Below are 17,493 nucleotides of genomic sequence, written 5' to 3'. Positions count from 1 at the left end.
TGCACTGAGACATATTCAATTTTTAAATTGCTCTGTCTGATGAGAACAGGGCTCACTGTTGCTTTAGAAAAGACCATATGAGCGAAGAAACTTTGTGACCAAACTGAAAAGAATCACATTATTGTTTCCTGACCTTAACCTTCTCTTAGATCCTGTGTCATACTTGTGTGTGAGTGTGTGTCTGTGTATGTGCGTGTGCGTGTGTGTGTGCGTGTCCTGTCCTTGAGCAATGCCATTGCTTCTGATCTGAGACTGTAGGCCCATTTAAGGTTATCTCTCTGACTGATGCTGCTGGTTTTGCCAGCTGTCTTGTGGCCATGACAACACACACACACACGCACACACACACAGAGACAGACACACACACACGCACATTGGAAACAAAATCTATGAAGCCACAGGGACAAATGTTTCAGTGTCAAACAGCTGGACACAGTTAGTCTTCAGCATTATTAACTGAAACTTTCTCAAACATGTCCTTTGGCTTGAACATGATGTCTTGATTTTGGGACGTGTTTGTATTTTCCTGAGCTTGTGTGCTTCCCATTCAAGACAAATGGATGCTCGGGAGGCCAAAGTCACTGGCAAATTGCCACTGGTGGACACAAGCACACACATACACAAACTGGCTGAAGAATTAAAGTACATAGTTAAAGTGGGTTTTCCCCCTCTTAACGGAAGTGTCCACTCAGCACTTTTCTTCCCATCATGCTCTTCCCCTGGAACCAATTAAAGCACTGACATGTCTCAATTTGTTTTACACACTACGTCAGAGGAAGCCAGCCAGGTACAGTCAGACAGCAGCAGTGTGTGCTGTTATTTACTGTTTGTGCATGTTTTTGCATGGGTTCAATTACAGTCACAGCGTGGGCATTTACTCATGTGTGTGTGTGTGCATGTAAGTGTGAGTTTGGGTGTATCTGTGTAAAACTGATGAGCAGAGATAGATGGTGACTTCACCATCTGGAAATCTAGTCTGGCTCTCTGCGCAAAGAACTGCTGACCCATGATTCAACTCTTCAACTCTGCAAGGAACAGAGAGAGAAAGGGGTAGAGAGAGTGAGAGAGAGAGAGACAGAGAGAGAGAGGAGGAGGAGGAGGAGAGCGTGAGGGAGGCAGGAGCAGCGCTGTGTGCTTGTCTCGAGGAGAAGAATCAGCGTGTCAGAATACTTTGTTCAGCCATCAACAAGGGTCCTGGAAATAAGAGTACATGTGCATAAATACTCATGCAAGCGTGCTCTCTCTCTCTCTCTCTCTCACACACACACACACACACACACACACACACACACACTGAGTCTGCTGGCCACTTTGCTCGTGCACATGACTTATGCTGTTTCCTTCAGAGCCAGACAGTGGCTGACGTGCAGGGAATAAAATGGATGCTGCGGTAATGAAGTGTGAGCCTGTGTGACTGACACGCTTTTCTCTCTGCACAATACACGGCAGAAAAGACGCACGTCGGTGTACAATGTGCACATGCAGGAGATAAATGCAGCACATGTTCTGCAGCTTAGCGTCTGAGAGGAAACGCTGACCGATAAAATCCCTCAGTCTTAATGACAAGCGTGACGACTTATCTTCTGTTGTGTTTGCCAGCTGATTCAGTATCACTCTGGGCTACAAGCACAAAACATGAGAAGTCACTGTCTGACATGTTGTTGAAATGTGCACTTTTTCACTCTCATGATCATCTCTTTTGCTGCTAGTATCACTGACCGTTCAGTGACACAGGAAGTGACACATTTGAGGCTTGTAGTTTGTTTGTAATAACATTATTTTATGCCAAGTGTGAAAAAAAAACACTAGCTTTGGCTACTAAGAGCACCAAAATCTCTGAGGTGTAACCACTGTTACTGTGTCGGTATGCCCATTACTTTAAATCGTGTTAAAAATGCTTTCAAACGGCCAACCAAATCAGTTTAACCAAATCCAAACCCAAACCCAAGACTTATTTTTTGTGCACTTTGCGGTCCAAAGGCCACGGCTGGTCTATCTCATGTCCAAACACACCTTGTGTCCTTGTTGTAGCAAATACTGTAAAGTCCTCACAATCTAACGCTTCCTTCACCTTCAGAGGAGTTGACTGTTGAACACAAAGGCGCGTTTGTGTCTTTTGTTGTGTGTTTTGCTGATAAATGTACACTGATCCATCATGATAAGCCCTGTGATCTCTGATTGGACTCGGGCTGAGAAATAAGCCAGCAGCACCACGACGGACAGCCACAGGGACATGTCAAAGTCAGCATGCTGCTCCTCTTCCTCTCCTCTTCTTTCCACCTTTTCTTATTCATTCAACGGGGACACATACACACGGAGACGTAATGAAAGACAATCACACACCCCTCCTCTCTCCATATTAGCATGGCTGCCTTCTGTCCCAGAGGAGCGCTCAGGCATCTGACCAGTCGACCAATCTGGTTTGAAGATTGATGGCCCCCGCGGCCAATGGAACACATTCTTGCTCAATGAACAACAAATTATCTTCACATGAAGACTCGACTACCTTACCCCCAGTGCTTTCTCTAGAAACACACAGATCCCAGTGACCCGGGAAATATTTTGTTTTTCCAAACGCAGCAGACTCATGTTAAGGTGGAGCACCTTTAAATTAATGACTAGATCATGATAAGTAGGCCTGAAACAAAACATAACCTGCTTTTAAAATGCCTCTATCACAAAAGTAGCATTAAGTTTTACAAACTCTGTACCTGCATAAAGATGTCAAACACTGAAGGTCTTTCAATGGATTTCTGGAGATACAAGAACAAACTTTAAGATTTACAACAAAACTATCTGACATGTTTGAATGTCTTTACGTACATATTATAATATTGTAATCAGATACTCTTCAGTGAGAGATCAGTGAAGTCTAATGTGTGAGCGTGCATTAATGATCCAATTCATTTTGATGCACAGGTCTGAGTTTGGGTCTTTGTGTGCAAACATGTACGTACCTTCTCTAAATGTGTGTGTATGTGAGCCCAGGTGTACACTGTGCCTCTGCATACAATAATTCTACATGTGAAACCCTCCTTTGTTTCAGCAAGTTGTGTCTGGATCAGTCAGAGCCCAGATGGCTCCACCACCCTGGATCCCCTGAGCTGTTTGCTGATGTGAAGGGAAAATTAGCTCTTCTACATACAGCTGACTAACGATGCAGCAACAAAGAGATCACTTTTTATGGATTGTTTTGTTTTGACCAAACTTCCCAGAAGAAAGTGTCGTTTTTTGACAATCATGACTAAAATAATGGGAATAGACAGCAGTTCCTCTTGGTCCAGTGCTTTGTTCCACAGTTTCCAGTTTGCTGTTGGTCTCGCTCATCTTACACAGTAGACCTTGAGAAACTGCCCGTCTCTCAAAGACACACCCACAGCAACAAACCACTGTTACTGTTAGAAAATGAGCATTTGGATATCAGAAGATATAGCTAGAGAAGAACACAGCTGGTCACAACATGAAAGAGTCCAACGCTCATCTTGTTATATGTTTTAATTCTCAGAGGAAAGAGAGGAAAAATCTCTAAACTGTCCAAAAAGGGGGTGTCGGGGGGAGGCAGGATTATGAAGAAAAATGAGCTACTGGTGTTACGAAACTGAATCAGCAGCAATTTCGGTTGGACACTTTGCATATGAAAGTTGGCTCGAAGTGCGCACATTTCCACTGCAGCACTCCCTCGGTTTGATGACTCGCAGATTAGAGGCACAGAGAGCGAGGCTGAGGAGAGGTTAAGCACTGGTCAGACGCAGAAAACACAGGTTAACAACAGATGCATCATGACCATTTCAAGGGACAGGCAGAAAACAGGACAAAAAGCAACTCCCTGCGAACACACTGAGTCAGAATCCAAAGCTGGAATTAACATTTTTAAGCTTTTAGACTTTTTTTTTTCACCGACAATGATAATTAATGGTTGTGAGTGAACTGAGTGACCTTCAACCTCTGAATAATGTTTTCTTTGGTCAATGCTGGTCTCAAATTTACAACCCGCAGAGGATAGAGCCGCTCCCTGCAAACACAGGTGGCGAGCTGGATTCCACTGGACTCTCTATCTGTTTGAGTAAACACCAGCCACCTTGCAAATAATATAAAAGGGAGCACTTAAGGCTTGGTCTGAGTAAGCGGATGTGGGACTGCATCCAAGAGAGGAAGATATTGAGAGAATGGTAGTACCAGCTGCAGTCTCAGTTATTAAAACACACTGGTATTCAGGCAAGCTTGAATCAACTACCATCGCACACGCATGCACAAACACAAATACGCAAAGGAGAAAGAGTTACGGCCTGCAATAACTCTCGCACGCTGGAAATGAGTGGGATGAATCATTTGTACGTTAACCCTCCATTTTGCATCTTATTCAGCTGAGGACCAGTAATATGGATTGATATCAAACCAGATGCTACAGTAAAAACAATGCTGCACATGATGGCACATCACGACCCTTTAACACACGCACAATATTCCACTATTATTCCAAATGTGACACAGTCTTGTAAACAGCATATTTTAAATGGATTTTCTGAATGAGGCCTGATTCCAAATGGAGCGTTTTGTGATTAACACATGTGGGATACAAGTTTCAGGCTTGAGGAGCATTTTTTGGACGTGGATTTGCCAGGCTGGGTCAGCACCTCGTGTCTAGTTTGTTTAATTTTCTATGCTATTTGGGTCAGTTACGTCAATGGCCACAGACTTTGGTGCACTGAGCCCTGATGCTGCTCACAACATAGCGAACTGACATTTTTAAATTTCACGTCAAATAAATTCACACGTGAAAAGGTTTAAAACTAAGACAGTTTCTAACTTTATCCCTCTGTCATTTTGAGTTTGGGGGAGTGAACAGTGGGTTTATCAGAGGTTTTTTTTTTTTTTTTTTTCCTGCTGCTGCTGGAAGCAAGGCTGAAGAGAGCGGTGAGACTGAATCAAAACAGTTAAAGCTGCACATCATAAAATCCAAATAATGAGCTGAAAGAGAAAACTGCAGAGCTGAGTGATAATTCTCCGTGGGTTCATTATTAAGAGGAAATCCTTTCATGTGGCATGTTATCAGCTGACCCACGAATAACATGAAAATATTGATGATTGTGGCTTAAAAGCACAGACGTGTGAATAATAGATCTCTGCTCACTCTTGGAAAGGAAGCAAATAAGCACGTTCCAAAAATGTTGAACTACTCTATATTCTATTATACAATATACTGTTCTGTATCTGCAGTTAACATAATTTATTGTATGTGTTGGTATTCATTTGTAAATGATCTCATTTTCTTATGAAAACGATCTTTCCAATGGAAAGGACTAATGTGTTCTTGTGGAAGTGCTGATTTCCAAAAACTAATGAGCAGGCTTTGCGGATGATTTCGTCAAGCCAGATGTGACGAAGAGGACGGAGGGAGAGGAAGAAATATACAGAGACAGTCAGTCACACACACACACACACACACACACTGGTGTGGGCTTGCTATCTGCAGGCTGTGTTAAGTATATGCTCTGGTTGTTGCAGACAGTTCTTCAAAGATGCTATCTCTGTCTCCGAGCGGACTGGCTGAAGGAAGAACTTCTAAATCAGCATGTATATTTTTTCAGAGCTGAACGCTGGAGCAACAAATCAAAGCTCTCTCCTTAACATCCTGCCAAATCCACAGACACAATCTGAAGCTACAGACGTGAGTTAATATACATCTGAAAACAGATCCAACATGTGACCTACTTGAGATGCCTTTGATTTAACTCAACAGATACTTTAAATTGTCTGATGCTAAAACAGCCTGAAAAGAACTGGAGATTCATCCGTCTCTGGTAACATATTCTATTAACTAGGACCTTGTGTTGGTCATCATTCCATCCACCAGTTAAGACAAGAGTGCAGCCTGTGGAGACCTTGTTGACTTTCACATTTGTTTGAGCCTTAAACTCTGGTTAGACATGTGTAGGTGGTGTTTGGCCTTTGCACAGGTCATGTTCAGAGGAAGAGCAGATACCGGAGTGGAAGAAAACTACAAAATAGACTTCATATAAACACACAAAACCAGAACTGACTGATAAGGATAGTCTACCGGTAAAACAAAGGTTATAAATAGGAAGACTTGCAAAATGAGATCAACAGTTGACCCCTCAGGTGGTACAACAGGCCTGGATAACGCCAGTGCCCCAAACACATGAAGAGCAACAAAAAGAAAGAAAGCAGCAACTTATCAGCCCTTGTAAGCACAGAGGATCAGAAATAGTGAAGACTCGAGACAAAAGGTCAGATGCAACAAAGCGTGAACAGTGAAAGTAACCCAGTCAAGGCCGTAGCAGGACGGCTGCAGGTGTTGCTGAGGCAGTTCTGATGCTGTGCTACGGGCGGTCACAGTAACCTCTGATTCACACACACACACACACACATATTGTGTACGCTTACATTATAACAGAATTGACCAAACCTGGAAACCTGAGACCAAGATTGTTATTAACCAGATTTATCCTTTAATAACAGATCAACCAAGATCTTTAGTTCAACATTTTGAGAAATATGCTCATTTAGCTCTTACTGAGAGTTAAATGAGAAGACTTACACCACTTTCTGTAAGATGAATTTGTTGCTCAAGCCAGCAGTTGGCTAGCTTATCTTAGCATACAGACTGCAAAACGGAGAAAACAGCTAGCCTGACTGCTCAAATGTAACAACAACTAATAAACATGTCATCTCTTTACATCTATAGTTATACATTTAACAGGGGTTATGTGCTGGACTATTTCTGGGCCGGGCGCAGTGACTTCCTGGAGTCTTGGTTGCCAGGCAATCAGATTGTATGTATGCAAGTAATATAGGTATGTGCATTTGGCGCTAAGAAGGTACCAGCATGTAACTTCCCATTAAAACCACATTTTACACACAGGTTTTGTACAGAGTCAGAGCCTGGTATAACCTGGAGATTACAGGTGCCAGCTTCATATGTAGCATGCGGACATGAAAGTGGTGTCAATCCTCTCATCGAACTCTCAGCAAGAAAATGCCCAAAATATCAAAATATTTCTTTAAATGACACCAATGACACCTTATTGATGGGCAAATGATGCCACATGAAAGCAGTTCCTCACCTCAAATTTTGAGCTACAGAAATAGAATAAACAGCAAAACATGTATCTCCTGCAAACATACAGAGATATACACACTTACTAGCAGTAAAAATAAAAATAATAATACAGGCACTAAACATACTGTACATTTAGAAAGCAACAGAAGAACCCGTCTGTATCCTCCCACCCCTCCACAGCGGACTAACTACTTGACTCTCAGGCTCCAGTGATCTAACGTCGCCCTCCATCTTCATCTTGTCCTTGCCACCTGCTTATAATGAGCCAGTGTCAGTCAGCCAACCAGCACAATAAAGTAGCTAACGGGGAGACAGAGCGGGGCAGATGACCCTGCTGGCAAGAAAACTGAGAAAAGCACTGAAACAGATATCAGCCAGAGGAAGGACTGCGTTTGTGTGTTGGGTTCACTGGCTGGTCAATTGAAAGTGTTTCACAAAAAGTACAAAAAAAGCAACGTTCTTGGCACGTCTCCACGTAAAAGAGGGGTTTCGTTACAAAAGAAGGCTTGTAAAACAATGAAACTCTGTCCTTTCCTTTGCTCCCTACATTTTCTCAACAACATTTATGCTGTTTCAATTATCCCAGTACATTTAAACTGCTGTTTTATGCCTCTAACCTATTATCATTGGGTGTAGTTTTCAGCCAACGTCACACATACTGCTATGATCACCTTTAGCCAGCGGGTTTATTTGATTTTACAGCCAGCGTTGTCAAATTCTCGGGTTAAGCCACTGTTGGCCTCAGAATATGTTTCAGGATACCCAGGACTCACCATCACCTTTGAAACTTTTAAGGTGTGTTTTTTTTTTTTTTTCACTACATAGAGAATGTCAAATCTGCCGCTGGTCCTGAAAGTGTTTTTCCACACTGTAAATTCCCATTTCAAAGTTTTTCTCCATCCTCACTTAAAGGTTCCATATTGTAGAAAGTGAGAATTCCCATATATTTTATATTCAAAACATGAAAACGTTCAATCCACTAAAAAATGCACTCAGCCTGTATACAGAAACTGTGACTCCAAACGAGCCATTATGACTCCTGTGAACCTGAGTGCTTCAGACAGAGGGTAAACAGAGGTGCTGCAGCAATGGACAGTATGAGAAAAGTAATGAGTTTTTTTATCTCAAAGCATGTAAACCACACCCAAAATGAAAGGATGAAACTGAAAATGATCATGATATGAGATTTTTAACAGATTATCTCACAGATAACTCAACAATTCAAAAGTTTTATGTTATTGCCATGTTCTAAGTATGTCATCGTCCTTTCTGAGAAATCACTTCCTGAGTTTAAGAGTAAAACGAATGGGACTTTTACTTCCAGAACCAGGGGTGCGCAGAAAAGCTCCTCATATTTTATCTTGTTTTTTTTGTTTTGTTTTTTTTGTAGCTATGAAAGCGGCGAGGCTCTAGGGATGATAATGTCAGTTCATCTGTCCGTTTGTACAGATATTCATGTTCCCCAGAGGATGAAGCCTGCTGACTTCTGTGATCCTGTGACCTTTCCTCTGGTGCCACCAGCAGGTCAAAGTCGTCATGTATCCAGTGAAATGTCTCAGAGAGGAGTGGTAGGATTGGACCTTGCGGGAGGATGTATTAGCGGCCAGAAAGCCCACGCACATTAAACGCAGCACTTGCACATGATGGGGCAATGACACATTCATAACTTCTGCAAGGTCCAGGTAAACAATGGAGCTGAAAGCTAGGTTAGCTTAATTGAATACAAGTGAGCTGTTGATCTGCTCTGTACAAGTATAAAAACAAAGAACTGGATGAGACACCTCCCTGCACTCAGAGCATCCATCAGCTCTGTGTGTGTATGTGCCTCTGCACAGTACAGTATGTGGATGTGGACCCATTTCATTTAATGTGTCTTGTGGTCACTAGCTGGAGGCATGTATGTACCTGTGTTTTTGTTACAGCATGTGTGTGTGTGTGTATGTGTGTGTATGTGTGTGTATGTGTGTTAAAGGGGGGGTAAGGATGTAGCTCAGTCATGCGGCCTCCTGCTGCAGAGTGACCGCTCTGCACCGCTCACCATGATGAAGTACCAGACACATTCCAGCACTTTAATAACAAATGGGCTGACAGGGAATGATGATGGCGGGGTATGGGCTCACTCATCAAGTGTAATAATAGATTATTTTAACATTGTGGTTTGGTGTTATAGTGTCCTGTGCTGAGATACTCGTAACGATGGGAAATTACAATACGTTTTGACTCGAAAAGATGTGGAACGTCCTGCGTGCTCAGCAGAATCACTGTAGAACACAGTTCCTCGTAGTCTTTAATGAACCTGTGCAGCCCAGCAGGATATTGTTCTACTTTCTTGCAGTTGTCTCAACATCTCTATCTTCTGTTTTCCTTCCATCAGGACTCCCTTGCAAATGTCAACCTTCTATTTCTAGTTCCACATGTTGCTCTTGGAGGACGGCCCGGCTTCACTTCCGACATGAAGAACCACACGAAAAAACAAACACTGTTCATCTTTATCAGAGTAACAGAGATGACCAGAGTGGCAGCGGGCAGGAGATCCGCTGATCTAAATCCGATGACCTTTGACCCCATTTTTCCCGCCATCTGACAGCTCATTAAGGGCTGGACTGAATGCCATCAATCAACAACTAACAGATTACCATCGACACACATTATTGCCTCCCTCTGAATAGTTATTTGAAAGCAAAAACACTTTATCCATCATTTTATCAATTGGTGATCAAAAAGCTCTTTTCAGAGAAAAATGAAAAAAACAATCGACTTTGCTGATGTATAGTTATCAATCAGCTAAGAGAGGAAAAGGAGTTATCTGCAATGGGAAATGTTTACCAGTTATGAAAAACCATTAAGAGAAGAAAAAACATGAGAACAAATAACAGACAGGCACTACAGGAAGTGAGTAAATCAAAGCTCTGACCTCTGTGTATCAGTAAATCAGCCGTTGGAGCCGTTTCTAAAATTACTGGTCAACAGAATGTGAATGTGAAGCCTCAAAATAGAAAAATGAACCTTGGCTTTAGAACACTAAAACACAACCTGCAGAGAAACGCATTTACAAGTTTGTACAACAAAAGCACTTTCTGACATACAATGAGACTCCATGTACAAAGCGGTCTGGAGGAGGAAATGTGACTTTAAATACAGGATGATGATAAGTAAGACCAACTGCAGCCTTTTGTTGCAATTGTGAGTAAGTTTGCGTTATTTGGTTCGTGTGTTGTGGCTCCCCTTTGCTAAATACGCAGTGTTGTGGGAGGCAGTGTGCAACCATAACAACCCACAGTATGAGTCTGAGGTCAATCTATTTTAAAGTAACAATAAAATGAAAAATGACTCGTGCACATTCAGTAATCATCCACATCAAAACTTTTAACGTTACATGAAAAATGGCTCTTTTCTGTTGTCTCACTCCACATTTTTAAGTAAAATTAACGTCATACTGGTGTATTTTGGATGTCAACCACTGTTTTTACTTTGGATGACTTGATATTCTCCCCAAATCCTAAAGAGACTAAAAATAATCTCATGAAAAAGTCACACGCTTCTTAACCACAATGTTAACTGTTTGATCGATCACTGGGATCCAGCTCACCAGTGGCATCACTTGCTAAACACTGCTTTACCAGCTGTAACGTCAGTGTGAGAGGAAGTGAGAGGCGTCCTCACTGATTGAGTGTCGACTCACAACACTGGACTGCATCGCCACTCCAGTGCTGGCTCAGTTTTGGACAGTCGGGAGGGACTTTAAACATGGTCTCATAGGGGCCTGCTTCACTGTCATTTTTATATTTATATCTTTGACCCTGTGAAAACTGAATCTGTGGCAAGTGAGGACAAAAAAAAAAAATACTACCCTCTAGTGAGATCATAAAATGTCCATTTTGGCTCTTATTCACTCTTTATCTCCTGGGTTTTGCCCCACCAGCATACCAGGGGGTCATCCAGACGTGTCCCCCTGTTGGGAAGGCCCTCTCTGGGCGGAGGGCAGCGGGCCTCTTGGCAGACCGCTCCATGGAAGGCCACGGAGGCCGCGGAGAGCGGGATAATGACACTGACTCTGCTAATGGAATCATAATAGAGAAAGACATTCATCTGTGTCCCCGCTGCCTACCTATCAAAACAAACAGACCTGAGATGAATCTGAGTGCTTAATGGGCCAGTCAGCGGGATTACTCGTCCATTTTTAATCATGGCTGCCTTCACTCTCTGCTCTCCTCTCTCCAGTACCGCTGAATGAAATTCAAATCTCTGAGCAATAACGGGCTGTTTTTGCTTTAGTTGTTGTACCTTTTTTAGTTTTCCTCATCATTCCATGACATGGGTGCACAGGTGCAGCCTCAGGTGCTTTGTTGCGCAGTAATATTCACTTGTCCCTGTAGGTGCCTAAGCATAGACATGTAACCAGGGAGAGTGTCTGAGTCTGTATACATAAGAAGAGGCATGAAGCTATGCTTAAATAAAAGCTAGCTACGCTGGCTCTGTGTTTGGATAGGCTAACCTTTCTGCCTTCACATTCTCCTCTTAATGCTTGGAAGTTATTAACGGTTATTGCCGCTGCGCTCAACGTGCACTGTTAAAATTCATAAACATTTTTCAAAGTTAGCAGCGTACACAAATCACACATTACGCGACACCCTCGGTTTATTGTTTCAGCCTCACAGGTCCCATCTATTTGAAACAAAATCTAAGAAAACAAGGTCAAACAGAGCGGCCGTTATCTGGGAGTTCAAACTGTGGTTCAACATCAAAACAAGACGAACACGACAGACCGAAACACCTCCAATCTCCGACATTTCCAAAGCCGTAACTGAATACATTTGTAGCATAATGGGGCCTGGCAGGTCGCTCTGGGTCTGTGATTTAAAGGCCACGTGTGTGTGTGTGAGGCTGAGTGAGAGACAGATGTCTGAGCTCATGTGAGGCTTCTTACTGTTCAAACATTTCAAATGCAACATTCACTCGCAACGTTTGCATCTCCAAACACGACAAAGAGAGAGAGAGAGAGAAAGAGACGGAGATCATGGTTGTGACAGGTTTATAGGATCCCCTGGAGTGAGAACGAGTTCTCCATCATACCGACAGCGAGCAACCCACTGAGGAAGGGACTCACAGGCCCCCACCTCCTGCAGTCTGACTGCGTCCATATGACCCAGACCAAAGCTTTAGGCCCCAGCTCCATCAATAACAAAATGGCTTCATCTCCCTGAGTGGAGTGCATGCACAGGGACACACACACACTCTAACGCACACATTCCTGTAGATATATAGGCATCAGTGACAGTGTTGGTCTGTGGGAGGACCATGTACCCATAAGAAGTTAAAGCCTTCCCAGGAAATCAGAAACGTATGTCTGCTGCCACGGTGGTCCTCCGCGGAGGATAATTCTGTCACAAGCAGAGTCCTCAGAGTATCACCGAGCTGAGCGGCTCCTCTATCTCTCACTCCATCCTATCTTTCCCTCTCTTATCCTCTCTGCCTGTGGCTCTGGCACGTTTTTAAGGGTTCACAAAGGTTTTTTTTATGGCGCAGACCCGTTCTGTACTCACATTAGGTCACAGAGCACTTTTAGCTCTCTGTCTCAGGGACTTGCCTCGGAGTAGTTTGGGTGACGACCTGCTTTAGAAACTCCAGCTTTGAGTTCATTGACTAGTTTTGTAGAGTTTGAGAATCAGGAGCAAACACCGGTGACAGACGCAGACGATGCATTTGGTCAGTTACATGGTGAAAGATTCATGTTGATGGAACCCCAGATGAAGCCAATGTTAATGATCATAAACATTAAAAGCAACCTTTTTCACACCCTCTGTTTGTCCTGCATCACTTTGTGCTCACTTTTAAGTCACGTCACCTAGGTAGGTGAGCGATCGAGTCGTGCTGCATTCAAACCCGAGGCTTTATAAATAAACACACAGAAACACTAGAAGAAAAAAGGAAGTGGTATGCGCCCAAATACTTGTAGTTTAGAGGGGGCTTGTTCTGTTTATGACTTTTACATGAGCGTCTAAAGGTTCGAGTGGTAATGATTTCAGCTCTGGTAAAATCCTGGAGCACAGGGGACACACAAGGTCTCCCGACCACACTTTCACAACCACTGCTCTGTATCTTCCATCTTTGTCTTCTTCTTTTGCTGCATTTATTGTCTTTCTTTCTCTCTTAGATATCTTTTCTTCTTCCTACAATGCTCTCTTTCCTTCACTGTTTCATCAGCAATATGCAGACATGCACATCAGGGAGATAAATCGCAACTTGCAGAGTCTGATAACTGTTTGAAAAGGGAGAGTTAGCTGGAGCATGAGGCCTGGGCTTATTTAAGAGCCTATAAATGATGTGGAGGACGACCTTTGAACTCTGCTGACCTTTGACAGCAGGGCGACGTTTCAGAGATTATCTTGTCCGCTCTGCTCGCTCCCCGCAGGTGAAAGACGAGACTATGTGTGCACTTGTGAGCGTAGGCCTGTGCTGAACACAAGTGATTCACAGCTGAGGACGCACTCTCAGAGAGACCAGGAGTGCAGTCAGTCATGCCGAGCCCCGCTAAGGAAAGGTGAAGCCTGTTATTTATCAGCGTCATGAGGTTTCACCGCAGTAAAAATGTGCAGAGATAGAAACCACAGAAGACAAACGGCGCAACGGTATTTCAAACCTGAGAATAAGAAGCGCTGGGTGGAGAGAACACTGAAGGGGTTTAGTTTAGACGTCTGCTGTTTTCGTTTCTTTTAATTCTTCTGATGTGATCAGCTGTTAAAGCGTTAGTTAGCTGATTTACTGTGAGTATTAACTCACACATCCTGTAGCTGATGAGAGATTTTCACAGATTTGTTTTGGGATGGACCGGTTTAGACTTAAATCCACTTTCTTAAACTCAGCTACGTGACATGATGAGAAGGAAAAACAAAATAGCTCCATAAAATGATAACATTGCTATTGTACAGTTTTTGCATTAGCCTGTTGTTTCACTGCACATTGCACAGTGAATGTGAGCACAGAACAGTGTGGCGGTAAATGAAACGAAGCGAATGTAGAGGGACCTACCCCTTACAGCATTAGTGTTGAGCTGAAGACCACATCAAACAGTCTCAGAAACTCAATTAAAACAAATACTATAATGAAACAGTTAAAATAGTATGTTGGCAGTTGATTAAGTACACCTAGTTAAAACTAATGTGGTCACAGCAGTCCTGCACTAAACCTTATGGTCACTTGAAACTGAGGTGCTGATTCAACTGTGTAGTTATTTTTGAGGTTGTGGAATTATATTTCCTTATATTGACATGTGTTTCTACTTTTTTGTCCAACGCATTTATAAAATTAAGGATAGGTTAAATAACAGAAACAGCTTGGTGTATAGTGATGGTTGAGATGTCTGCCTCTGTCTAAAAGCTGGAACAGCAGCTGCACAGCTTCACCTTAAAGCCACCCTGTGATCACTGGTAGCACAATGACAGATTGCCTTTAGGAGTGGGACCCTGTTTGTTTGTTTACAAGAAAACACCACGGGGCACCCTTACAGGACCAGAGCCATGCTTTTAGTCCCTCTGCTCCACATCAAGAACCTCTTCTCACGTAACCCCTTAATGCTGCTGTGTTTTAAACATTTCGATGTACTGTAAATCAAGTCAAGATGCTAACACTAATATATTTTATTCAACACAGTCCACTCATTCATCATTTACCAGACCTGAATTTCCTTAAGGGATAAAAAAAAAGGTGCTGGAATGCTACCGTATGTTACGTTCAAGTTTTAAACAGCCAATATTTATTCAGCTGTAACCTGACGGGGACAAAATGCAGCAACTGAAGATGAGAATATGGATCAAACGGATCAAACAGTTTATATATGGAGCGAAAGTCATAGGCTGACCCACTAATAATGATTGCAGCTGAAAAATTGTCCAGGTTCAAACTGACTGTAAATGTGACATGTCTATTATACATCTAAAACTCTTGCTCAATAGCATTTAGCATCTCTCTCCGGAATGGAAAACTCACAGTCTCCCTCAACTCGAGCATTTATTGTATTTCAACACGTGTACATTTAAACAGTGACTAAAGTGCCACATATACTACACATGTGCAGCTTATATTCCAAAACTCACTTTTAAACTACATTTAGTCAAGTTTCAGAAGTGTATTCAGCTGCAGCACAATCATCCTCACTCAGAAATATTCATATAATGTCCAACATGATATGCTAACTATGAAAGGAAAGTTCCACCAGTGCGACCAATCACAACATGATTGTTGACTGAGCGGTGTCTAGTGTGTCTAAAGCTTCACACACATTTGTTTTATTTAAACAGTGATTCCTGCAGTAGAGTTCACTGCCTCTGTCCATAGATTGATCATAAGAGGGTCTTGTTAAAGAAGTCCCAGTCCTCAAATTTCTGCATATGAATGTGCTCTGAAATTACTTTATGAACGAGGAAATGAAACAGTGTGCCAGACAGCTCATTCGGGCTGAGCAGGAGGGGAGGAGTGACAGAGAAAGTCAGTTTGACGAAGAAAACCTGCCAGCGAGCAGGTTAGCCTCACAGGGGGTGTGTTACCATAGTAATATTTCACGTTTAAGATCTCTCTCCGGAATGGAAAACTCACAGTCTCCCTCAACTCGAGAGCTTTCACTAAAGCCCTGAACTTCAACCCCACTATCAACAACAACCCAACGCGGACCAAAGCTAATGCAGACTGGATGTTTACTGCAACAGATTCAACAATTCAAGCAGGTGTTAAGAGTCTGCTCACTGATTTCCACATCAGACAGAAATAACCTGAACTAACAGCTGTACAGTAGTAGAAATATTTTCCAAAACCTAAAAGTGGATTTAAAAAATGCACAGTGTTATGGTCTCGGAATCAACAGGTGCACGTGACAAGGAGATGTGTTTCAGTGGTAGGAGGGCATCTAGCACCCATGTTAATTGCCTTTATCAACACAGGAAAGTGTTTTAAATTGAACTGAAAATATTAAATCAATATTTGTTAGAAGAGTTTCCATAGAAACAATGAGGAAAAAGGTGAGTTAAGGGGAGCAGAATCTTCTCTATCCATAATAATCTGCTCATTTAAGTGTTTTTACAGGGCCAAAGGAGCAGCTGCACTTCTTCACTGGAGGACTGCAGAGTACACTCAGAGTGCCAGGATTGCACTCAGCAGACATCTACTCCACCGTTTAATACGACTTCCCGACCAGATTTACTGTGATGGCTATTGAGGCAAAGAGGTATAATATGACAAAACATAACCCCACAACCCCGGGATATTCAACAATGTTTAGCACTGAGACCCATTTAGCTGGAGGATTGGCAAATATATTGCTTTCCTCCCTTCTCGTGCACAGAATCTCAATAAAATGGAGCAGTAAATCAGGCTTGGATTCAAACTTGTGACTGCTCTTTTACTGTATGGGCCTGTGTACTTGAGCCAGGGGGAGGGGAGGCGGCGGGTTTTGCTAGTGTGTACTGTCCGTTACTGCACTGCACTGTGTTGTCATTTGCATTTTGTCAGTGTAAGGGTTCAAGGTCTGTTGAAGCTAACATGAAATAAAGTGGGACAAATACTTGTTAGGCACAACTAAAACATACATTTACACTTGACCCATTCTATTGTTCTGCAGAAATACAGGAAGTGATAGAGCAGGTGATGCAGACGCACAGACTGTTCAGTCTGTGATACAAGATGAGTCTAAAGTGTTCCAAGTCTGAGGGGTTATCTTCACATCAAATAACACACACTTACACACAGTGTGCTGGGGGACACATTGATGGAATGTGAATGTCAGCGGTCCCTTTATTTACTCTCCATATAAAACACTGAGCAGTAATTAACAGCAGGTATCCTCCCTAGCCAGAGGGTAATTGACTGTTTCAAAGCACCAACACTTCATAACCCAGGCTGTGTGTGTGTGTGTGACAGAGAGCGAGAGAGAGGCAGAAGGGACAGAAACTGTACGTGAGAGAGAGACCGAATGTGCGTGTTTGTGTATGAGAGTGTATTAAAATTAACTCCTTTATATTCCACACCTCCCCCACCTCTCCTCCCCTCCCCTCCCTTCCTCCCAATAAGGATAAGGGTCAGCGGTGGTGGGCAGAGCCACTCAAACGCTCCAGTTTTCTTTATGAGCGCATTAACATTCAGGCGTATTCATTATCAGTAAGTGTAGTAAGATGGACCAAGCGGAGACCTTGTGCCACCATCAAAATGTGCGCTGTTAATTTCAGTATGTGAGCAGAATGTTTGTGAGAGCTCCACAGAGCAGAGTCAACGGGGGCAGCTTCGCATCTGTACACCGAAACTTTCCGTGCACCTGTACTGCATCAGGAGTTTGAAATTTTAGAATTTTAGTCTAGCTAGTTTCATTTGTAGTTTTTCGTTGCATGAGAAAAACCTGACAAATGCTTGACTTTCTTACACAAAAG

Source organism: Chelmon rostratus, chromosome 6, assembly GCF_017976325.1.
Source record: "Chelmon rostratus isolate fCheRos1 chromosome 6, fCheRos1.pri, whole genome shotgun sequence".
Classification (NCBI taxonomy): domain Eukaryota; kingdom Metazoa; phylum Chordata; class Actinopteri; order Chaetodontiformes; family Chaetodontidae; genus Chelmon; species Chelmon rostratus.
The sequence above is the reverse complement of the archived record's forward strand: the minus strand, read 5'-3'. Positions refer to the sequence as shown.